Consider the following 24,983-nt stretch of genomic DNA (forward strand, 5'->3'; position numbering starts at 1 on the left):
TAAATGAATCTCCAAACCTGCTATCCATCATTTCAGTAAATGGTGCCCCCGTCGATCCAGCTGCTCAATACAGTTTTGACTCAACTCATTTGCTTTTGCCCCACATTAAACCATCACTCAGCCCTCCTGCCATCTCCAAAAATCATCTTCCTCTCCCACCTCCTGTCACAGTTATTTCTTATTCATCTTTTAATTCCAGCTACACATCATTTTTACAGACTATGTCTGTAATGTTTCCTTTTAAATACCCAACTAGACCTAACACATGTCTGGTCCATACTAAGTGTCCATCAAGTATTTGTTGAATGAATAAATGGTGTTTCTCAGAAATGCCAGATTAGGTCTCCCAGCTCTCTGTTGCTATCACACTCTGTAAATTTCCATACAACACTCATCCCTCTTTTCAATAACTACTTAGTTTGATGTTCTTCTTCTTTTCTAGGCTATAAGCTTCCTGAAAACAGAAATCTACATGAAGGTGGGAATGAGCAAGGGAAGTTCCTAAAATACAGACAGTACTGGCCTGACTATGGAAGGGTCATGCTGATAATACAGGGAAGCCATCTGAATAGGTTGGGGACAGAGCTGTGATTACAGAGGCATCAGTCTAGAGAAAAGAACCTCATTCTATTTTTTGATACCAAAGGGGAAAAGGGAGTATCATAAGGTAGGCATATTTGGTCTCATACTTCTATATAAATCAATTCCAGTGCTGGTTAAAATATAGTTTGGCTTGATTATTAATCACTAAAATTTAATAAATTCTTTTTTTTTTCTTTTTTGAGACAGAGTCTTGCCCTGTCACCCAGGCTGCAGGGCAAAGACGCGATCTCAGCTCACTGCAAACTCCGCCTCCCAGGTTCAAATGATTCTCCTGCCTCAGCCTCCTGAGTATCTGGGATTTCAGGCACGCGCCAACATGCCTGGCTAATTTTTTGTATCTTTAGTAGAGACAGGTTTCACCATGTTGGCCAGGCTGGTCTCAAACTCCTGATCTCGTGATCCGCCCACTTTGGCCTCCCAAAGTGCTGGGACTACAGGCACGAGCCACAGTGCCTGGCCCATTTTTTTAACTTATGAATTTCAAAAACTTCTAATTTCAACCTTGTATAGTCTCATAGCTACCAGACTGCAGCCTAATTGCTCTAAAATACACTTGATTAATTTATACATGGTTTACTTGCTAATTTAGAATTATATCTAGGTAGATAGACAGATATATATGTGCATACACACACAAACACTCATTTTATAGATTAGAAAACTGACATAGCAGAATCTCTTTTTACCTCAAGACTATATAATTCATAAGTAATAGAGCTGGGATTTGAACCGAGGTCTATGTGACTTCAAAATTCATGCACTTTTACTATTTTATAATGCCTCCATAATATGATATATATTCAGAGTGAAAATAGTTGTGTAAAGAATTATGATAAAAATGAACATAAATTTAGCCCAATATTGTCTTATGATAGCTCATGAATATATTTAATATTAATTTGCTCACAAATGATAGAAATGTCTACCATGAGGATCTGCCAAATATTCTTTGACCTTTTGCTAAATATAAATGGTAGAGCTATTACCTTTAACATAAATGTATGTCCCATTTTCACGAACAGTAACCCGCACTTAAGCCCAGACAGCTTTGTTTAACTCTGACCTCTACAACTCAAAGATAAACAAGAATAGGATTAAGCCTTCTTCCCTTCGTTGTGCCCCACAGCACCCTTTGATTCTTGTTGAATTAATAAATAGTTTGGGATGAGGAGAAAGCAGAAACAAGCTCTTCTACCCGCTTCCATTTCCAGCACAGGCTAATTATCAATAACAAGTCATAGCCTTAACTGTTCCTAAATTCCAGAAATATATCATCAAAGGGCTGTACATATGTATGAAGAACCCTAAATCTGCATTTTGATATAGACACCTATTAGATTTACTTCTTACTACCTACAGGAAATTCACGTCTATGAGCAAAAAGTCATATACAAAGATTTTCAGAACAGCATTATAATCAACAAAAACAAGAAAACGGATAAATTAGTGTAGGGATAGTACTAGAGAATAATTCGAAGTCTACAAAAGATTATGTTTATAGAGTCTTTGTAACTTTTGATTATGAAAAAATATTGTTATGTTAAACAATAAAATTGAGTATTATGAGCCAGCTATTCTTGTAACAGCTTTAAACGTATTAACTAATTTAATCCTCAAAACAAATTTTACAAGGTAAGCACTATTACTATCTCCATTTTACAAATGAAAAAAGTTCAACACAGAGAGATAGGAACTTGAACCAAGATCCTCAAGCTTATTAGGTGTTAGAGTCAGGATATAAATCCAGATACAGCACTTGAGAAGCCACACTTAACAGTTTATACAGAAGATAAAATTGTATAGACTATTGTAACTATTTAAATATATATTTGCTTGCATAAAAGGAAAATATTGGATGGGAATATAATTTGTTATATGGGAATTTTTAAAATTTCTTCATTATATTTATCTTTCTTTTCCACAACTTTCATAGTAGTCATGTTTTATGTTTATAATCAGGACAGAACAAGAAGTTATATTTGAAAAGTAAATGAAAAAAAGAAGTTCATGTTTTGAACAGATGCCTTGGTTCAACTGAGTAACTGACTTCAAAATTCATACACTATAGTCACGAATAATCTATATTTGAATACGTGCTATGGAAAAAGAAGAGTTTCTTGATGGCTTAAGCTATGTTCAGAGCTAAAAGGGACCTTAGAGATTATTAAGACCAGTTTTCTCAAAGTGTGGTCCCCAGACCAGAGGTGTTAACATCATTTGGGAAATGCAAATTTAGGGGCCCTGCCCAGATTTACTGAATCAAAAGTTCTGGGAGTATCGCCCAGAAACCTGTGTTTTCACGCAAGTCCTGCAGGTGATTCTGATGCACACTCAAGTTTCAGAATCGCTGACCTAGGCTTATGGTTCTCAGCCACGGCTGCGTATCAGAATCAGTATCACCGATCCCACAGAAATACAAACTACCATCAGAGAATACTGCAAACACCTCTACGCAAATAAACTAGAAAATCTAGAAGAAATGGATAAATTCCTCGACACATACCCCCGCCCAAGACTAAACCAGGAAGAAGTTGAATCTCTGAATAGACCAATAACAGGCTCTGAAATTGAGGCAATAATCAATAGTTTACCAACCAAAAAGAGTCCAGGACCAGATGGATTCACAGCCGAATTCTACCAGAGGTACAAGGAGGAGCTGGTACCATTCCTTCTGAAACTATTCCAATCAACAGAAAAAGAGGGAATCCTCCCTAACTCATTTTATGAGGCCAGCATCATCCTGATACCAAAGCCGGGCAGAGACACAACCAAAAAAGAGAATTTTAGACCAATATCCTTGATGAATATTGATGCAAAAATCCTCAGTAAAATACTGGCAAACCAAATCCAGCAGCACATCAAAAAGCTTATCCACCATGATCAAGTGGGCTTCATCCCTGGGATGCAAGGCTGGTTCAATATACGCAAATCAATAAATGTAATCCAGCATATAAACAGAACCAAAGACAAAAACCACATGATTATCTCAATAGATGCAGAAAAGGCCTTTGACAAAATTCAACAACGCTTCATGCTAAAAACTCTCAATAAATTAGGTATTGATGGGACATATCTCAAAATAATAAGAGCTATCTATGACAAACCCACAGCCAATATCATACTGAATGGGCAAAAACTGGAAGCATTCCCTTTGAAAACTGGCAACAAGACAGGGATGCCCTCTCTCACCACTCCTATTCAACATAGTGTTGGAAGTTCTGGCCAGGGCATTTAGGCAGGAGAAGGAAATAAAGGGTATTCAATTAGGAAAACAGGAAGTCAAATTGTCCCTGTTTGCAGATGACATGATTGTATATTTAGAAAACTGCATTGTCTCAGCCCAAAATCTCCTTAAGCTGATAAACAACTTCAGCAAAGTCTCAGGATACAAAATCAATGTACAAAAATCACAAGCATTCTTATACACCAATAACAGACAAACAGAGAGCCAAATCATGAGTGAACTCCCATTCACAATTGCTTCAAAGAGAATAAAATACCTAGGAATTCAACTTACAAGGGACGTGAAGGACCTCTTCAAGGAGAACTACAAACCACTGCTCAATGAAATAAAAGAGGATACAAACAAATGGAAGAACATTCCATGCTCATGGGTAGGAAGAATCAATATCATGAAAACGGCCATACTGCCCAAGGTAATTTATAGATTCAATGCCATCCCCATCAAGCTACCAATGACTTTCTTCACAGAATTGGCAAAAACTACTTTAAAGTTCATATGGAACCAAAAAAGAGCCCGCATCGCCAAGTCAATCTTAAGCCAAAAGAACAAAGCTGGAGGCATCACGCTACCTGACTTCAAACTATACTACAAGGCTACAGTAACCAAAACAGCATGGTACTGGTACCAAAACAGAGATATAGATCAATGGAACAGAACAGAGCCCTCAGAAATAACGCCGCATATCTACAAATATCTGATCTTTGACAAACCTGAGAAAAACAAGCAATGGGGAAAGGATTCCCCATTTAATAAATGGTGCTGGGAAAACTGGCTAGCCATATGGAGAAAGCTGAAACTGGATCCCTTCCTTACACCATATACAAAAATTAATTCAAGATGGATTAAAGATTTAAACGTTAGACCTAAAACCATAAAAACCCTAGAAGAAAGCCTAGGCATTACCATTCAGGACATAGGCATGGGCAAGGACTTCATGTCTAAAACACCAAAAGCAATGGAAACAAAAGCCAAAATTGACAAATGGGATCTAATTAAACTCAAGAGCTTCTGCACAGCAAAAGAAACTACCATCAGAGTGAACAGGCAACCTATAAAATGGGAGAAAATTTTCGCAACCTACTCATCTGACAAAGGGCTAATATCCAGAATCTACAATGAACTCAAACAAATTTACAAGAAAAAAAACAAACAACCCCATCAAAAAGTGGGCAAAGGACATGAACAGACACTTCTCAAAAGAAGACATTTATGCAGCCAAAAAACACATGAAAAAATGCTCACCATTACTGGCCATCAGAGAAATGCAAATCTAAACCACAATGAGATACCATCTCACACTAGTTAGAACGGCAATCATTAAAAACTCAGGAAACAACAGGTGCTGGAGAGGATGTGGAGAAATAGGAACACTTTTACACTGTTGGTGGGACTGTAAACTAGTTCAACCATTGTGGAAGTCAGTGTGGCTATTCCTCAGGGATCTAGAACTAGAAATACCATTTGACCCAGCCATGCCATTACTGGGTATATACCCAAAGGACTATAAATCATGCTGCTATAAAGACACATGCACACATATGTTTATTGCGGCACTATTCACAATAGCAAAGACTTGGAACCAACCCAAATGTCCAACAATGATAGACTGGATTAAGAAAATGTGGCACATATACACCATGGAATACTATGCAGCCATAAAATATGATGAGTTCATGTCCTTTGTAGGGACACGGATGAAATTGGAAATCATCACTCTCAGTAAACTATCACAAGAACAAAAAACCAAACACCGCATATTCTCACTCATAGGTGGGAATTGAACAATGAGAACACATGGACACAGGAAGGGGAACATCACACTCTGGGGACTGTTGTGGGGTGGGCGGAGGGGGGAGGGATAGCATTAGGAGATATACCTATTGCTAAATGACAAGTTAATGGGTGCAGCACACCAGCACGGCACATGTATACATATGTAACTAACCTGCACATTGTGCACATGTACCCTAAAACTTAAAGTATAATAATAAAAATAAATAAATAAATAAAAATTAAATTAAATTTAAAAAAAGAAATCTTCTAAATAAACTATGAGGGTAATCATTTCAGGTCAAAAAAAAAATCACCTGAGAGTTTTTAAGACTCTCAGTGTCTGGAGTGCACCAATAGAGATGCTGAGTTAACTGATTTTAAATGAGTCCATCAGTGTTTTTAACTGCTCTTTATGTGATTTAGCCAGAACCACTGATTTAGTCCTTTACTACTCATAGCATGGTCCTCCGACCCACAGAGTTGGCATCCACTGGGAGCTTTTTAGAAATGTAGGATCTGGAGTTCCACTCCAGCCCTGCTTGAATCAGAAACTGCATTTAAACAAGATCCCCAAGTGGTTGATACATACATGCAAGTTTGAGAGGCATTGAACACTGCCCTCATTATACAGAGGAAAAAACAAACAAGGCCAAAAGAGTTAATAGTTTCCCAAGATCTCACTGCTGAGGGATGGGAGACAGGGGATGGGAGAAGGGGCAAGAATAGAAGAGTTGAATTCAAACCCAAGATGCTCAAAACTTCAACTGCACTCTTTCTGTTATACTATGTTGTAAAGCTTTGGATTTGATGGATCTTTCTTTTTTTTTTTTTTTACCTTTCTTCCACCTCCAAATGGTTTTCACCCCATAAAGTACCTAAAGCTTGGTAATGCACAAATGCCATGTCATTCCCTGAAGAAATTTAGAGTTGGCAGAGGAAGGCTTAGAAATTAAGTGCCTGAAAGCCAGTAACCGGGCTCAGAGATCTCCAAGGACTGCTGTCCAGTCCAAAATTCCATGACATCTGCAATACAGCCTTGAATAAAAACCAGAATGCCAGTATCCAATGCAGTGAGAATTTATTTCATAGTTATCAAAGCAAACCAAAGGTTATCAGTGGGTTGGACATTTAAAGATTAAGTACAGCTGATCGCACTCAACTCTTATGCAGGTAGCTTAACTCCAGTGGTTCTGGTCTCTCTCTGAAGGGAAAATAGAGGTGTTTATGATCCTGTATCCTAATGGGTTCCAGGTGATCCAGGCTAGGCAGCTGAGTTAGGCCCTCTCTTCTTTGATTTACATGGCAGAATCCAGGCCATCTCTAAATTGAAAAGATATAGTAATGAGCAAATGCAGAAAAAGAAAAGAGGAATAAAAAGAGCTGAGGCAAAACCTGGAGTGCTTTTCCAAGTCCAAAGTGAGCTATGGCAGCCCTCTCTGCTCAGAAGGTATGATCATAAATTACTAGCTAATGTTTAGCACTGGGGCTCTGGCCCATGATCTATTACAGAGGACAAGATGCCTCTAAGCAGAAAACACTGTAATTGGGGAGCAATAACATCTGTGTCAGTCATGAGACCGCAGTTAAAGTGAACTGAGAAGTTACAGGCTGTGCTGCAGATGCATAGTAATAATATGCACATTTTTTAGCTAAAAAGATATGTCATCAAGATATGAGTTACATTCTTTTGTGTCACCATAGCCTGAAGAGGATCAGTAGGACCCCCGGATTTCTGTTTTAACATTAGCAAGATGTTAGCCAACAACTCAAGGGAATTATAGTTGATAAAGCAAAGAAGTCTGAGGAACTCGGAATATGGGCTTGGTTTTCTGGAGCACAGATTCTAGGTCGTTACAATGCTCTGCTGTACTAAGCAGGTCACATAATCTCTCTGAGCCTCTTAATCTAGCAAGGTCAAAGAATTCATTCAGGATAGAATTGGGACTCAAACGCAGACCTTCTGGCTATAAATTCTGTTATTTTCCCAGTACTTCTCTGTTTATAAAATTGATATTTAAGTAGTTACCAATAAGAGTAAATGCCCAGTTATTCAGGAACTGAAATGTGTACAAGGGACTTTCATTTCTGAATAGATCAAAATAAAAGAGAACTGCTTTATTGTAACTCTCCATTTTAAAAATTCTTTAGTAGCATGATAATAGCTAAAAATTCAAACCATTTAAAAGTGTTCAGGGTGGGAGGGGGACAAGAGTTGAAAAACTACCTATTGGGTACTATGCTCACTACCTGGGTGATGGGATCCTTCATACCCCAAACCTCAGTGACATGCAATTTACCCATATAACAAACCCAGTGAACCTAAAAGGTGGAAAAAATAAATAAGAAATAAAACAGAAGTGTTCAGGAAAACAAACTGCCAGTTGTGGGTAGTCTAGAGCAGGGGTTCTCAACCCCCAGGGCCATCGACTAATACGAGTCTGTGGCCTCTTAGGAACTGGACCATACAGCAGGAAGTGAGTGGTGGGCGAGTGAGCAAAGCTTCATCTGTATTTACAGCTACTCCCCATCGCTCACATTACCACCTGAGCTCCACCTCCTGTCAGATCAGTGGCAGCATTAGAGTCTCATAGGAGCACGAACCCTATTGGGAATTGTGCAAGTGAGGGATCTAGGTTGCATGCTCCTTATGAGAATCTAATGCCTGATGATCTGAGGTGGGGCTGAGGCAGTGATGCTAGCACTGGGGAGCAGCTGCAAATACAGATTAACATTAGCAGAGAGGTTTGACTGAACAGAGACCTTAATAAATCAATTGCTTGCAGACTCATAACAAAATTATATCAGTCAGTGGCAAATGACAATTAAGCTGCATCTGGTGTCAGGCTTTATAGTGGTAAGTGAGTTGATGTACTTTGATTGTACAGCTGCATCTGGTGGCAGGCTTTAAGTCAGAATCTGACACTTATTTCAGTCCGTGTGTGGCCTGCCCATTATTTTATTTACCACTTCCATCCATGCCTCCTTCCTGCACTGCGCACTTGTCTCTGTCACAGTTTTGGTAAGCCCACAAGCTAACCCAAGCCAAAATGAGTGAAACATAAACGTCACTAGAGAGCTTCTTTGAAAAGAGGGAAAGACCCAATGATGAGACAGCAGAAGACTCTAAGACTGCCAACAAAAAGAAATCTTCATTTAAAAGAAAATACTAAGAGTCCTACTTAAATTACGGTTTCATTGCACCAGGTGATTCACCTTCTCCAAGCCTGCTTTGTATAATATGTGGTGACTGGCTATCCACCGAAGCCATGAAACCTTCCAAACTGCTTCGCTACATGGAGATGAGGCACCCTGCATTAAAAGACAAGCCTTTGGAGTTTTTCAAAAGAAAAAAACATGAACACAAAGAACAGAAGCAATTATTGAAGGCCACCACTTCATCAAATGTGTCTGCACAGAGAGCATCATTCTTAGTGGCTAACTGCATTGCTAAAGGTAAGATGCCCTTCACTATTGGTGAAGAGTTGATCCTGCCTGCTGCTAAGGACATCTGTCATGAATTTTTTTTTTTTTTGAGATGGAGTCTCACTCTGTTGCCCAGGTGGGAGTGCGGTGGTGTAATCTCGGCTCACTGCAACCTCCACCTCCCAGATTCAAGTGATTCCCCTGCCTCAGCCTCCCGAATAGCTGGGACTACAGGCACCTGCCAAAACACCCAGCTAATTTTTGTATTTTTAGTGGAGGTGGGGTTTCACCATGTTGGCCAGGCTGGTCTTGAACTCCTAACCTCAAGTGATTCCCCCCGCCTCAGCCTCCCAAAGTGCTGGGACTACAGGAGTGAGCCACCACTCCTGGCCTGTCATGAACTTTTAGGAGAGGCTGTGGTTCAAAAGTGGCACTTGTTCCTCTTTCAGCTAGTACCAAAACTAGATGAATTGATGAAATAGCAGAGGCTATTGAGGCACAATTGTCAGAGAAAATTAATGAGCCACTGCGGTACACAATCCAGGTTGACAAGTCTACCAGTGTTAACCACAAGACAATAATACTTGTTTGTGCGTGATTTATTTTTCAGGAGGATGTGCATGAGGATATGTTATGTTCACTTTTATTGCCAACCAACACCACAGCTGCAGAACTATTCAAGCCTTTGAATGACTGCATGTCAGGAAAACTGAATTGGTCATTTTGGGTAGGTTTATGCATGGATGAAGCAGCTGCCATGACTGGATGGCTTTCTGGTTTCACTACTTGGGTCAAAGAGGTTGGTTCAGAGTGTGAGTCTATGCACTGTGTAATCCCTAGAGAAATGCTGACTAGCCAAAAAACGTCACCTGAACTTAACAATGTTTTGCAGGGTATGATTAAAATTATCAACCATAATAATGTACATGCCCTTAACTCACGTTTGTTCGCTCAGCTCTGTGAGGAGATGGACACAGAGCACACACGTCTTCTCTTATACACAGAAGTGAGATGGCTTTCTAAAAGTAGATCACTGGCCAGAGTTTTTGAGTTATGACAGCCACTGCAGAGATTTCTTTTAGAAAAAGAGTCACCACTGGCAACACATTTCAGTGACATAGAATGAGTCCCAAAACTTGCTTACTTTTGGGACATATTCAACCTGTTCAGTAAAATCAACATGTCACTTCAGGGGAGAATGACAACTGTATTCAAGTTGGCAGATAAAGTCGCTTCATTCAAAGCCAAACTGGAATTATAGGGGCAACAAGTGAACATTGGGAACTGGGATCTCTGACATGTTTCAAACATTAGCAAAGATTTTGAAAGAGACAGAGCCAGGGCTGTCTTTCTCCCAGCTGGTGGATGATCACCTATCTCAGCTTTCAAGAGTTTGAGCATTACTTCCCAACAAAAAAGACTCCCAAACTGGGAAGGAATGGATCTGTGACTCATTTGTGAATATGCCAGGTGAATAGATTTTGTCCATGCTAGAAGAGGATCAACTGCTTGAGATTGCATATGATGGTAGCCTTAAAAGTATGTTTGAGAAAACTTCAAATCTCCATAGTTCTGGATTAAAGTCAAGGTGAAATATCCTGTGATTGCCACAAAAGCACTGAAAAGCCTGCTTCCGTTCCCAGCATCCTATCTTAGTGAAGCAGAATTTTCTGCAGTGACAGCAACCAAAACGAGATTACAGAGCAGACTGGACATAAGCAACACACTTCCATGTCACTGTCCTCCATCACCTCCAGATGGGACCATCCAGTTGCAGGAATACAAGCTCAGAGCTCCCACTGATTCTACATTATGGTGAGTTGCATAATTATTTCATTATATATTACAATAAAAACAAAGTGCATGATAAATGTAATGTGGTTGAATCATCCCAAAATCATCCTCCCTACTCCACCCCAGTCTGTGGAAAAATTGTCTTCTGTGAAACCGGTCCCTGGTGACAAAAAAGTTGGGGACTGCTGATTGAGAGAGATCTTAATTGAGTTAAAAGTTTTGCATAGATGGACAGCCTCTGAGGTTTCTTTCAGCTTTGATAACTGGTGATTCCTTACTGTATAGGCCAACTGGGCCCAAAGTCCACTTGGGATTTCAACACCTTCTTTTTTCATAGTATGACCAGGACTTTCCCAGTTTATGCTGTAAGTCCTATGATCTGGAACTGAGTCCCAGGCAAACAAGGGATCACCATACTTCTTACCACTATGCTGTGTGTCTCCTTGACCCTTGTCCAGACCAGCACAGTGCTCTTAACCGCACCTTCCCACCTACACAAAAGCCTGAGTACACACTACAAAAAGTCTTTGTCCCCTGCACTCTGGATCTTGTGCAAACCCAAAGGAGGCTTCGCCTTCTACTCTCATTCCAACCTGCATACTCGGGTACCTTGGCAAGTACCTAGGTTTGTTTCTCTAATTAGCCCTCTTGGAGCAATGCTTCAGGTGAACCATCTGCTTGGCTTCACCACCAAACATGATCTTCAAGTCTCCCAGCCCAACATTTCTCCTGCCAGGCCTTGGGTCATTGAGCAGAGGTATTATTGGGATACCTTACGCCCCTGCTGCTGCCTAGTCCTGTAGCCACTGCATAGCATGATCCAAGATCAAAGCTATTTTGTGGGTTTCTAAATGCCATACTACTATATCAGTTCTGTATCTATTGCCAGAATTCTTTTAAAAATTGGTCATTTGTAGACATAAGCTTTTCAAGGGCTCAAATATCCCATTTTCATAAACGTATTTGTTTTCTTGTCTGCTTAGTGTTGCCTTTGACTGTATTGAATATCCTCCTCCTGTGCTATGTTAAAATGCCTTTACTTGTTACTTGTTAACAATAAATTACTCATTAACAAGGAATTCATTCTTATCATTGACAAATATTTCAGCATAAATGGACTTCTTTCTATAGCCAAGAGAGTATGAAGTATGTTAGATTGGAAAGCTCCATATTTATTGTCTTTTGGATTAAAGCTTGTTGATTTATTTTAAACTATTCTAAGGTGGTTGTTTGTGTTTCATACTTATATCTCAGGAGATACTGATGAAACTATATAGAATGAATCAACAATTAGTACATAGCCCAAAACCATGTGCCCAAAATACCTAAGTTACGGACATTCCTAAAACAGACCTTAATATGCTGAGTTTTTCTAATTAATTTATATTTTTCCACATACAAAAAGGATAGGAAAGTCTTCCAGAAAAAAAGGACAAAGTCCTTGGGTTACTCTGTAGCATCTAACACTGCTAAACTGGTGTAGAGGAGTGAAGAGGTTGAAAGGAAGACTATAAGATGTCCCACTTAAGAAACTGTTAAAAACTGCTGTGAAAGTCTGATCCCTCCATTCATCCACCTGACAGAAGCACTGGAACAAACTTCTGCCTGTCACAGAAACTTCTATTTGTCTACCCAGTATTTATTTTTTTTCCTTCTTCCTTACTAACAGAATGTCAATTTTCTTCTAGGCATTCATTTATTCTCCCTTGCAGCTAAGGGTAACCAATGAGGTGTAAGTAGAAGTGTTTGAAAGGGCCTTACTCACCCAGGAGGGACAATCCTGGGACCTTTTGCCTCCTTCCTTCCTCCTTCTTTCTGCCTAGAATATGTCAGGTTGTTACATTTAAAAAATAAAAACACAGGGTGCCTACTTAAATTTAAATTTCAGACAAACAACAAATAATTGGTTTTAGTATAAGTACGTTCTATGCAGTTTGGAACATACTAACACTAAAAAATCATTTGTTGTTTACCTAAAATTCAAGTGTAACTGGGTATCCTGTATTTTATCTATTTTATCATGTCCCCAAGAATGTGGACATGGAGACTGAAGCTCCGGCAGCCACCATGGGACATAAAGAGAACTTACAGCTGAAAGCCACACACCAAGGATGACAGAAAGAAAATATGGGCATCCAGTCACAGAAGACCAGAGAGGGACACGCTAACCCCAGGCCATGTTCCTTGGAACTTTTTCTACATGAGATAAATAAAGCTTTACCTTGTTTGAGGCACGATTATTTGGAATTTGTTGCATGTCAAACTCAGTCCTGAGTGGTAAACTATCATTTCCACATTGCTTTTCCTCTCCACTCTCTTCCGTGTTTCTTTTTTCTCTCCCCAATAACCCATGGTGAGAATTTTAGGTGATTTTATTCATTTATAAGAGTGAATGGAAAGAGTAAATCCCACACAATAATTTGTCCCCCTCCTAAATCCTCAGAAACAGCTTAAAATGAGGGGAAAAATATAAAAATATAATCTGTAGTTCTCTAGAAAAAAAGTGCCTGGAGGTCTCCCAAAAGACTAGCAAGTGATGAAGAGATTTCCTTCAAGGGGCCACCATGACCGTACCATATTTGGGGAGGTTTGTCTTTGAAAAGGTGTACAGTTAGGCAGAGAGAAGCTTCAATGAAATTCTAAAGAGAAGGGAATATGATAGAAAAACATGCAATTCTATTTTATCACTGATTCTATGGCACTGTGTATTATATTACTAATTATAATTTTTATTGAACACTAATAGTTATTGAACATTTATCAAATATCAGACTATCCTAAGCATTTTATATACATATACATTATCTAATCTTCACGCTTACCCTATAAGGTTGATATTATTAGTAACTTCATTTTGTATATATGGAAGCCAAGGCTCAAAAAGGAAAAAAAAAAAACTCTTTCAAAATCAAAAAGCATACAAGATGTGCAGCAGGAGTTTGAATCCACATCTTCTGGCTCCACAGATTTGGTGCTACTAATCTGTAAGTTTAAAATACAATACTATAAAATATGGTAAAGATACAATACTTAGAAATTAAGGTACTTAATCTGTAAGTTTAAGATACAATACTGCACCATTTCTATTTTATCTGATGGTTTAACATTTCAAAAGGCATTTCAGGACTCAGTTCAGTTCTTTCATTTGCACACACACACACACACATGCACACGCATGCAGGCACATACATATGTATAACTCCTGAACTGGGGAAAAGTATACAACTTCACAGGTGAAAGGATCAGGCACGTGTTCAATGAATTGGAGTCCTGATTCCCAACATCCTGCACTTAAGCTCTGCAGATGAAAGGATGCTCAGTCTGGCTTCAATTCCTGTCTAAAAATAGCTAAAAGCACAATACAAAACACCAGATTTTTGTATCAGGTTATTGCTCTGAGCCCCACTTACTGAGTGGGGAATCTGATGTCCAGAAAGCAGGGTAACTTAGGAAAGTGTTAGAGCTGGGGGAGGCACACCTGGAGAGGAATTAAAGTTTAACCTAAAGTGACTGGAGCATCACGTGTTTAACCTTCTCTATCCACTTGCTCTTACCATGAGTACATTTCCATTTTTAGGTCTCTTAAAACCACATATTGATGAAACTAACTCACAATACAGACTCACTTTGCTGCCCCTTAGCTTTATATTCCCTAAGAACGTCCACAAACTCTGGACCGGATTTAGCCTACTTGGACCAAGAGACACAGGCCATGATGGTGTAACATGATGAAGAGCTCTCTCTGAAGATTGCTGAATCACAGGAAACACACAAACCAAGCAGGAAAAATGTGCCTTGAACTTTTCCACGTAATTCACCTATTGCAACCGGGGGTGGCTGGGTTTTCATGAATAGGGCACCCAAGGAGAATAGCTAATAACAGACTGATCCAGAATTGAGAAAGAATAGCATGGCATCTTGCCCCAGTCATGAATAGATGACATAACAAAGAGAGAGGAAAAAGAAACAAGGAACCCAGGAGTAATGGGGAGACCAGGGCTCACCAGCCAGGCGTCTGGTAAGCACCGAGTGTGGGAAATTTTCCTTGCCTCTGAGACACATATTGTTGTCCAACAATGGCATGGCAGCTGACGTTGCAAAGTCTCCGTTTCAAAGGAGAAACCAGCAGAGGTGTTCTGCTCCTCCTCTCCCCTTAGGGAAATCCTGGAAAGTGCCAACCAGCTTGCATTATTGTTAAAGATGTTAAATAAAAACACGCAGCAAGCTCTGCATGTATAGTGGGCAGGGAGTGGAACTAGTAGAATTTTCAGGGCCTTATTGCAATGTCATGTAGTAAAATTTAATCTGGACTGAGACTCCAGAGGAGAGCAGAGGAGCTGCAGCTCAGCCACCAACCTAACAAGCAACCTTACCTCTCAGGTTCTCAATGTCCAAACTTGTAAGGCGAGAAGTTTATATTGCTGGATTGATACATATCTTTATTCCACAACATTACTGAGCTAGAGTTACATAAGAGTTATCTCATGTATCTCACATTCTAGTGAATTTGATAGACAATAAAGAGTAAATTCATAAATGTCCTTTGGTTATAAGGGTTATGAAGAAAAAAAATCATAGTAAACGAAAGAGAGTAATGTGTTGACACTCTAAATAATGTTGTCAGGAAAGCTGCTCCAAAGAAGCAGTATTTGAGCAGAAACTAGCAGAAGAAGCCAGCCAGGGAAGATTTGGGGAAGCAATGTCCCAGGTGGAAGGAACAGCCATGTGTGGCCATGAAATAGGAGCATGTTTGGCATGTCTGAGGTACATCCAGGAAACCAATGTGGCTGGAGTTGAGGGAGCGAGGAGAAAGACAGATGGAGATGAGTTGGGGCGATAGCAGGGGACAGATCATGTAAGGTGATAATCAGATTTTAAGTTTAATTGTGATATAAAACCATTGAGTGGGTATGTATTGAGCAGAAAGGTACCATGAACCTTATATGGCTGATAAAAGTAGAGGAAGCATTCAATAATAATTTACTGAGCATCAATATTTACCAGGTTTTGTTGCAAGTGCAAGGAGTATATCAGTAAATAAAAGATGTCCCTATCCTGATAGAGATTACATCCTCGTGGAAGACCACTTGAAAAACAATTGCAGTGGTCCAAGTAAAAAATGATGGTGACTTAGTAAAAGGTAGTAGTAATGAAAGTAATGAAGACTGGCCAGGTTCCATATTTGTTCTGAAGGTGGAGCAAAAAGAATTTGTTGATAGATTAGATGTGGGGATAAGAAAATAAATAAATGATTCCCAGATTCCTCCATCTCTCTTTTTTTTTAAACCAGATCCTTCTCGTCATTCTAACTTTGGTTCAGATATTACCTCTTCAGAGAGGCATCCCCAGATAACCCAATTTTACAATGCCAAGTTAACTCATTACTCTCTTCTTTTACTATTGTTTTGCCATTTGCTGAAATGAGGGAGACTTGGGGAGGAGCACAGTCTGATTTGGAGTCAGTATTTGAAGATGTTAAGTTTACGATGCCTATTAGACATCCAAGAGAAGATGATGTATATGCTAGTTTGACATATAGCTTGGAGGACAGATGAAAAGTTAGTATGAACATAAAAAGTTTGTTTATCACCTAAGAAAGACATGCATATACTAAAGAGAACCAAGTACTTCCTAGAGTGTTCCAAAAATTAGAGATCAGGAAGGGGAGAGGTAGCAAGTGAGCTAAGAAAAGAAGGTGAACATGACGTCCCAGAAACCATGTGAGGAAAATGTTCCAGGAGGAAAACATCAGCTTCCTCAACTGCTTGGGACTTGAGTATATATTAAAAAGAACCATTGGGTTCAAAAACATGGAGGCCATTGGTGATATTGAGTGGTTCCAGTGGACTTAATGGGGACAAAATCAAAGCGGGTTAAAAAGAAAATGGGAGTTGAGGAATTAAGACAGTGAGTTTAGATGTCTCCTTCATGGAATTTGATCATAAAGGGGAGTAGAAAAATGAGCGACAATTACCAAGAGGAGAATGTTAGATTGTTTGTTTGTTTTTAAGGTGAGAGTTGCAATATAAAAAACCAACTGTAAAAAAGAGCTTTTTTATACAATCATGAAAATTTGAATGAAGACTGATAAAAAAGATATTAAGAAATAATTATTAATTTGCTAAAAATGATAATGGAATTAGAGTTACAGTTTTTAAAATTCCATATGAAGTATGTATTACTAAATAAAATAATATCTCGGGTTTGCTATAACATATATAAGCAAGACAAGTTTGGGGGAGACAGATGAAACTAGATTGGCAAAATATCATTGTCGAAGTTGGATGACGAGTATATGGAATTCATTATATTTGTCTCTCTACTTTTGTGTATATGTAAAAAGTTTTTTAAAAATGTTAAGAGCTGGTCATATTATGGCAGTATACTATTCCCACAATGGCCCAGGTGCCCCACCTCCTCCTGGTAGGGTGGAGTCAGAAGAGGCTGAGTGAGAAGCCAGGACTTTTACCACCTCCCAGGGATAGCGAGCCCCTCATCTCCCTCAGTGTCAGTGGAGGGCATGCAGACACCAGTAATGAGGGGCCCCTACCCCCTGCCAGCCAGGCGGTGCCGGCAGAAGCCTGATGTGCAGCCTGCCCCCCATCCACCCCAGGAGTAACAAAGCACCCCCACAAGTGTCACTAAAGGCTGTGGGGGAGCTGGACTTTCACCCTCACTTGGCAATTACAGGCAAGGCCGCTTTCCCTTGGTGATGTGAAACCAGAGGAGCCCTAAATCAGGAGATTTAAATAAGATCCAGAGTCTCATAATATCCAAAATGTCCAAGATGTAAATGAAAATCACTCATCATACCAAGAACAAGGAAAATCTCAATTTGAATGAGAAAAGACAATCAACAGAGATGACACAGACATTGAAATCATCTGATGAGAATCTTAAAGCAGCCATCATAAAAAGGCTTCGAAGAGCAATTATGAATACACTTGAGACAAATGAAAAAAATAAGTCTCAAATAATATGTACAAACACAGCAGGTTTCGAAAATGAGCTTGCAGAAAATTACTGTCTTCCACATTGTTCATATGAGAAACCACGTGTCTCAGAGTCGAGAGGTTTGAATTAATGTTGGTCCACAGCTGGTCTGGTGCATCACTATCCCTGGGGTCCCAGCTATTTTAACACATCACATATTTCCCAAAACTCAGGCTACATTTCAGCAATTCCACAGCCTACTGCATCACTGAATGTTTTTCCAGCCTGCTTCCTGAAAAGGAGGTTTAGGATTACTGCATATCATTTAGGTAACAATGTTGTATCCAAAGACTAGCTCCCAAAGGCTAAGATTTCACAAATTTCAAAATTTCTTCTGAAATTTCATCATCCTTCTACCTTCTCAGGAGTTGTAAACTTGGAAAAAAACTTATTATAAAAGGTCAGTTGGAACACACTCTAGGGAGTTAACAAAAATGAATTGTTGTGCTAATATTCCAACCATTTAGGAAAACTTCTGAATGCCTCTTATCAGTGTAACATCCATCAAAACAAGGTGGGCACCTGGGTGCTCTGCAGCCATCCGAGGCGGCTCTGTGAAGACCTTGGCCTTGGGGTGGTTGGGCCAGCTGCAGTGGAACATGAGCAGGGCCAGTCCCATGCCATGGGAAAGAAGAGGCTTCTGCCTATAAAAGAGGCCTTTCAGCTGGCCCAGCCACCCCACCAGAACCAGGCAAAGCTGCTAGTGGCATTAAGCTGCATCTACCACACAAAATGCAACAAGAAAACACACTCCTTCTCTCGGCCGCATCCAGTACTGTTCCTCACAGTCAGCTACAGCTATCACATATTTCATTTTGTGGATATATTAAATACCTAGGTTTATATGGTCAATCCCCTATTGGTGGACACTTCTACTTGTGTGATTTCTAGTCTTTGGATATTAGGAAAAAATGCTTCAATGAAAACATGTTATTTAGTTTTTTACCTTCTTCTGTAAAGTATTCTGGAAATTTTGTCATTTTTTATTAGTATTCGTAGTAGGTGTGTGTATCATTTAAAAATTTGCTGGACTGAAAGCCTTAAAAAAGATAAAAGTGTGGGCAAGGATGTGGCGAAAAGGTAACCCTTGAACACTGTTGGTGGGAATGTGAATTAGCATAGCCACTGTGGAAAACGGTATGGAGGGTTCCTCAGAAAATTAAAACTTGAACTACCATAGGATCCAGCAATCTCACTACCAGATATATATCCAAAGGGAATGAAATCAGTATGTGGAAAAGATATCCACACTCCCACATTTATTGCAGCATTATTGACAATAGCCAAGATATGGAATCAACTTACGTGTCTATCAGCTGATGAATGAATTTTTAAAATGTAGTATATATACAATGGGATACTATTTAGCCTTTAAAAAGAACAAAATTCTGTCATTTGTAACAACATGGATGAACTTGAAAGACATTATGTTAAGTGTAACAAGCCAGGCAGAGAAAGACAAAAGCCACATGATGTCATTTGTATGTGGACTCTAAAAAAGCTGACCTCATAGAAACAGAGAGCAGAATGGTGGTTATGAGAGACTAGGTTGGGGGTGGATGGAGATGTTGGCCAAAGGATACAGAATTTCAATTAGATTGGAGAAATAAGTTTGAGAGATCCATTATACAACATAGTGACCATAGTTAATAACAATTGCACACATGAAAAGTGCTAAGAGAATACATTTTGTCTTCTCGTCACAAAAAAAAGTGAAGTTATGCATACGTTAAATAGCTTGATTTAGCCATTCCACAATGTATACATACATCAAAACATTGTTATACACCATAAATATGCACAATTTTAACTTGTCAATTCAAATAAATAAAATTTAAAATCAAAAAGGAAAGAAAGCCTTAAAAGCTTATATAATTTAGAGGAAACAAAAAAACAGAACGAGTTTTAAAATATAGTGTTTCCTGAGAAAGGGGTGAGTTGAACAGGCAAGGAGGGGCCTGCTCTCATGATGGACCTCCAGAATCCTAGCTGCTGGAGACCCAAAGACTCCCATGGACACTTGAGCTGGTAGGGAGAGCTGCTTAGAAAGGGGGTAGGGGCAGGACTCCAGTCTATGTGGCACCCAGAGGGTTTGGCATAGAAACAGCTACAGTGGAGCATGGCTGGGGATGCCCATCCCCCAAAATTCTCCATGCTCCTTTAGGTGGCCTTGGCCCTTAATGAGTGCCAGACCTGAATAGAGCAAGGTGGTCTTGCCCATGAGATGAGGGCCAGTCCAATCTGAGCAACCCCTATCTGCTGGTCTCTTCTGGGGCCCCAGCTTGCTGCATCCATTTGCAGCACAGCCTCTGATGCCCAACCAGGGTAACTACCAGGGGCCATCATCATAGCTCCTTTACTAGCAGACCACACCTGACCTTAGGAGAGATCTAGCACACCAGCCCCTACTGAGGAGCAACCACCCACCCACAGCCTATTCAATAAATGGTGCTGGGATAACTGGCTAGCCATATGCAGAAGACTGAAACCCCTAAGCACAAACCTCCGTGGGAAGCAGTGCCAAGGTAGGGAAACCTGAACATCACTGATGAGTGGCTGGAGGCCCAGAGCCAACAAGCCCCAGAGATTAAAAACTGGGGGGCACTCAGTCATCAGGGCCTCCGTGCTTTTGTGAATTTGCCTCCAGGAGCAGGACCAGTTTCTCACAGTGAATACTGGAGAAAAATCTCCTCATACTTCCTGCAGGAAGAAGGGAAAAGGAAACATTTTTAAAGATGCCAGAGCACTCAGTTCTTAATAAGGTCCACCCCTCAGGAGAAACCGTTTAACAGAGCTTAACAGACCTGAGGGAAGAGAAATAATCCAACTCCAGCCAGCTCTGCCTTCCATGTGGAAGAAGGGAAATACCCAACTCTAGTCCACTCCAGCCATTGTATCCCACCTAAGTGGTGGGAAGAACTGAGAAACATGTGTGAAGTTCACAGTCCAGAAGTATAGGCCAAAAAAACAAATAAACAAAGAAAACCCAGTTCTGGTTCCAAAATGGTGGTGTATTGATGAGAGTGTTAAATTTCTAATTTTTAAGACTCTTAGGCAACTATGGGTTTCTTTTGATTGTTTTCATTTTTTATTCATTTGAACACACTTTTCAAGTTTTTCAAAAATAGTCAATTTGAATTTTGACAGCTATTCAATGTGTTATCTCCAAGTTAAGAAAAGTTGTTTTCCATACCTCCCTATTCCTAGGATGCAAGTTTTTCATTCTGGTAACTGTACCAAGGAGTAATTATAAAATTGAGTTCTCTTACCATATTTTGTATTCCGGACCACTTACTGGTAAATGTAAACAAGCAAAAGAAATTAACTCAGATAATATGACCCTGCTAAATTGTATACATATTTATAAACAGCACATTTGTGTATTTTAGCTGTGTCACTAGCCACCCCCGCCCCCCACACATTCATTCCTATTTTTCTTTTTTTTTTTTGAGATGGAGTCTCGCTGTCACCAAGGCTGGAGTGCAATGGTACCACCTCGGCTCACTGCAACCTCCACATCCTGGGTTCTAGCGATTCTTCTGCCTCAGCCTCCCGAGTAGCTGGGATTACAGGCACGCCTGCCGCCATGCCTGGCTAATATTTGTATTTTTACTAGAGACAGGGGTTTCACCATGTTTGCCAGGCTGGTCTTGAACCCTGACCTCAGGTGATCCACCCTCCTTGGCTTCCCGAAGTGCTGGTATTACAGGCATGAGCCACCGCGCCCGGCCTTTGTTCCTATAGTTACGAATGCTACATAGATGTGACTATTCTTTAACATCAGAAAAGAATACACAGAGTAAGAGTCTTCCAGCCAAAACAATACATTAAATACTGATGGAATCAAGTATTTTGTATAAAGTTTTCATTTGTTTTCTCTAACTCTATGTTTTTTGTTTTGTATGTAGTCTGTATTTCATATGCATACACTTTTTGTATAGAGTAATCAAGTTGGATAATTTCTTGGTAAAAATAATACCATATTGGCTGGGCGTGGTGGCTCACACCTGTAATCCCAGCACTTTGAGAGGCCAAGGCAGGCAGTTCACTTGAGGTCAGCCCTCAAGACCAGCCTGGGCAACATGGTAAAAACCCATCTCTACTAAAAATAGTGGTGGCACACACCTGTAATCCCAGCTACTCAGGAGGCTGAGGCCAGAGAATCACTTGAACCCAGGAGGCAGATGTTGCAGTGAGCTGAGATGGCGCCCCTGAACTCCAGCCTGGGTGACAGAGGAAGATTCCCTCTCAAAAAAAAAAAAAAAAAAAAAAAAAAAAAGTCATATTGAATGATATTGCTATAGACACAGCTTGAGGTTTATATCTATTTTTCCTCCTTTTCTAAGAATATATCTAAAACAAACATTAAAACACTCTACATTTTTCTAAGTCAGTTCTTGGAACCGAAATGTGGAGTCTATATTTAGGAACCAACAGGCAAAGGAAAACTCTAAAGCATAAAAATGACATTCTAAAGATGCAGGTTTCATTTCTGTTTTAAATGCTTCACATTACTATTCCTCTCTCTCTTTTAGTGTAAAAACTAAGGTTGGGAGTGATGTTGTCAAGTTCAAAGAAAGGCCTGAAGGTCATTGATGGATTGAGGTAGATAGCCAGGTGTGGGTTTTTTTTGTTTGGTTTGGTTTTGGGTTTATTTTTAGCCTGTTGCCCAGGCTAGAGTGAAGTAGTGCAATCACAGTTCACTGAGATTGCCAGGTTTGATAAATAGGAATCTGTAGGATGGTGATCTAGAGTAGACTTGACTCTATTTTACCTGGAAAAGTTTCTAAAACTCTAAACTAGTTAACTTTGACTAAGCATAAAACACACTGCACTGGTGTTTATATTTTTCATGCCACAATATTAAAATATAATTTTAAATGTACATTATTATAATCCATAAAAGATTTGCATACATGTATTAGGCTTCCGATATGATTTGGCTCTGTGTCCCCACCCAAATCTCATGTTGAATTGTAATCCCTAATGTTGGGGGAAGGACCTGGTAGAAGGTGATTGGATCATGGGGGCAGATATCCCCTTGCTGTTCTCACGATAGTGAGTGAGTTCTCACAAGATCTGGTTGTTTGAAAGTGTGTAGCACTTCCCCCTTCTCTCTCTTCCTCCTGCTCCCACAATGTAAGGTGTGCTGGCTTCTCCTTCGCCTTTTGCTATGATTATGAGATTGCTGAGGCTTCTCCAGCCATGCCTCCTGTACAGCCTGCAGAACTGTGAGTCAATTAAACCTCTTTTCTTTATAAGTCACCAGTCTCAGGTAGTTCTTTATAGCGGTGTGAGAACAGACTAATACAGCTTTTAAGTCTTTACTGGAAATGATGCAACTAGTGGTTGTAAAAAGACTGTTTTAAACAGTTTTTTACTGTTCTAGTTTTCAGTTTTTATAGATTATAATATTCTATTAGAATAGAACATTATAATTAATAGAACTATTTATAATTCACTATATAGTGAATTATAATTATATTTATAATATAATATATTTATAAATAGAATCTGGCGGGTGCCCCTCTGGGACGAAGCTTCCAGAGGAAGAAACAGGCAGCAATCTTCGCCGTTCTGCAGCCTCCGCTGGTGTTACCCAGGCAAACAGGGTGTGAAGTGGACCTCCAGCAAACTCCAGCATACCTGCAGCAGAGGGGCCTAACTGTTAGACGGAAAACTAACAAACAGAAAGGAATAACATCAATATCAACAAAAAGGACGTCCACTCAGAGACCCCATCCGAAGGTCACCAACATCAAAGGCCAAAGGTAGATAAATTCACAAAGATGGGGAGAAACCAGCACAAAAAGGCTGAAAATTCCAAAAACCAGAACACCTCTTCTCCTCCAAAGGATCACAACTCCTCGCCAGCAAGAGAACAAAACTGGACGGATGATGAGTTTGACGAATTGTCAGAAGTAGGCTTCAGAAGGTGGGTAATAACAAACTCCTCTGAGCTAAAGGAGCCTACATCTACTGATATGATCGTATGATTTTTCTTCTTTAATCCTGATAAAGGACTGTTATTCAAAATACACAAGGACTCTCAAAACTCAACAATAAGAACACAAACAACCCAATTAAAAAGTGAGCTGAATACCTTAACAGACACCTTACAAGACAAGATATACAGATTGCAAATAAGCATATGAAAAAATCCTCCACATCATACGTTACCAAGGAAATTCAAGTTAAAACAATGAGGTACTACTATAAACCTATTAGAATGACCAAAATCCAGAACACTGACTTCTCCACATGCTGGCTAAGATGTGGAGCAACAGGAAGTCTATTCGCTGCTATTGGGAATGAAAAATGATACAGCCACTTTGGAAAATAGTTGGGAAGTTTCTTACAAAACTAAATATACTCTTACTATATGATCCAGCAGTCATGCTCCTTGTTATTTACCCAAAGGAGTTTAAAACTTAATGTCCTTACAAAAATCTGCATGGACCTATTTTCCTCCATTATCACTGGTTTTATTTTCCTCCATTATATCACACAGCCCTACAGATGTCTTCTTCAGGAAGGAGCAGGTTGGCTAACAAAAATCTTCACCTGTTATCACTCTGTGGATGTTTATCTTTTAATAGGGCAATATTCAAAAGACTAAATCACTAATGTTGAACTTTTAGGTACCAAAATGAGCTGTTGGGAGTTATTTGGCAGAGGGAAACCTGCTTAGCATCTAAATAGCACTGGCAGTTGACCACCTACCTCACGTATTTATTACATCAGCCCAGTCAAGATCTACTGCTATACATGGGAACTACCATGCTATGGTTTGAGTGACTGGGCTTTGGACACTCAAAATTTCTAGCCTGGAAGATATCCCTTAGTTCTCATTCTACTAACAAGAGTCCTACAGAGAGCATTTTGAGACGTTTATTGTGAAACCATATATTCTTATATGTCAGTCAACTGCTGTTATTTCTAACACGCAGCTTTTCCTCCAGTTCAAATTACAGTTCATATATGAGCATGGTGTTCTTTGATCTTAAAATGTTTCACTGCTTGTTAATGACTACATAGATGATGTTCCCTTTGGAAAGAATAACAATAAGGTAAGCAAGATTACCTAGTGAACAGAAAATTGGAATTCAGGGACCCTGCCTAAAAGCACTTGGGATCCAACTATGTAGAAAAT

At 39.6% G+C, this 24,983-nt stretch overlaps 1 long non-coding RNA gene across 1 annotated transcript in view; it reads right to left on the minus strand.

The window, feature by feature from the left end:
* Positions 1–6,681: 6,681 nt before the first annotated feature.
* LOC101127617 (uncharacterized) overlaps positions 6,682–24,983 on the minus strand; it is a 71,918-nt gene continuing 53,616 nt past the window's right edge. The window contains exons 5-6 of the long non-coding RNA XR_008673686.1: positions 13,660–13,819; positions 6,682–6,940 (exon numbers count right to left, since the gene is read on the minus strand). This is a non-coding gene — a long non-coding RNA (uncharacterized lncRNA). The remainder of the gene's footprint in view (positions 6,941–13,659; positions 13,820–24,983) is intronic.

This window comes from Gorilla gorilla, chromosome 17 (genome assembly GCF_029281585.2).
Source record: "Gorilla gorilla gorilla isolate KB3781 chromosome 17, NHGRI_mGorGor1-v2.1_pri, whole genome shotgun sequence".
Lineage (NCBI taxonomy): Eukaryota > Metazoa > Chordata > Mammalia > Primates > Hominidae > Gorilla > Gorilla gorilla.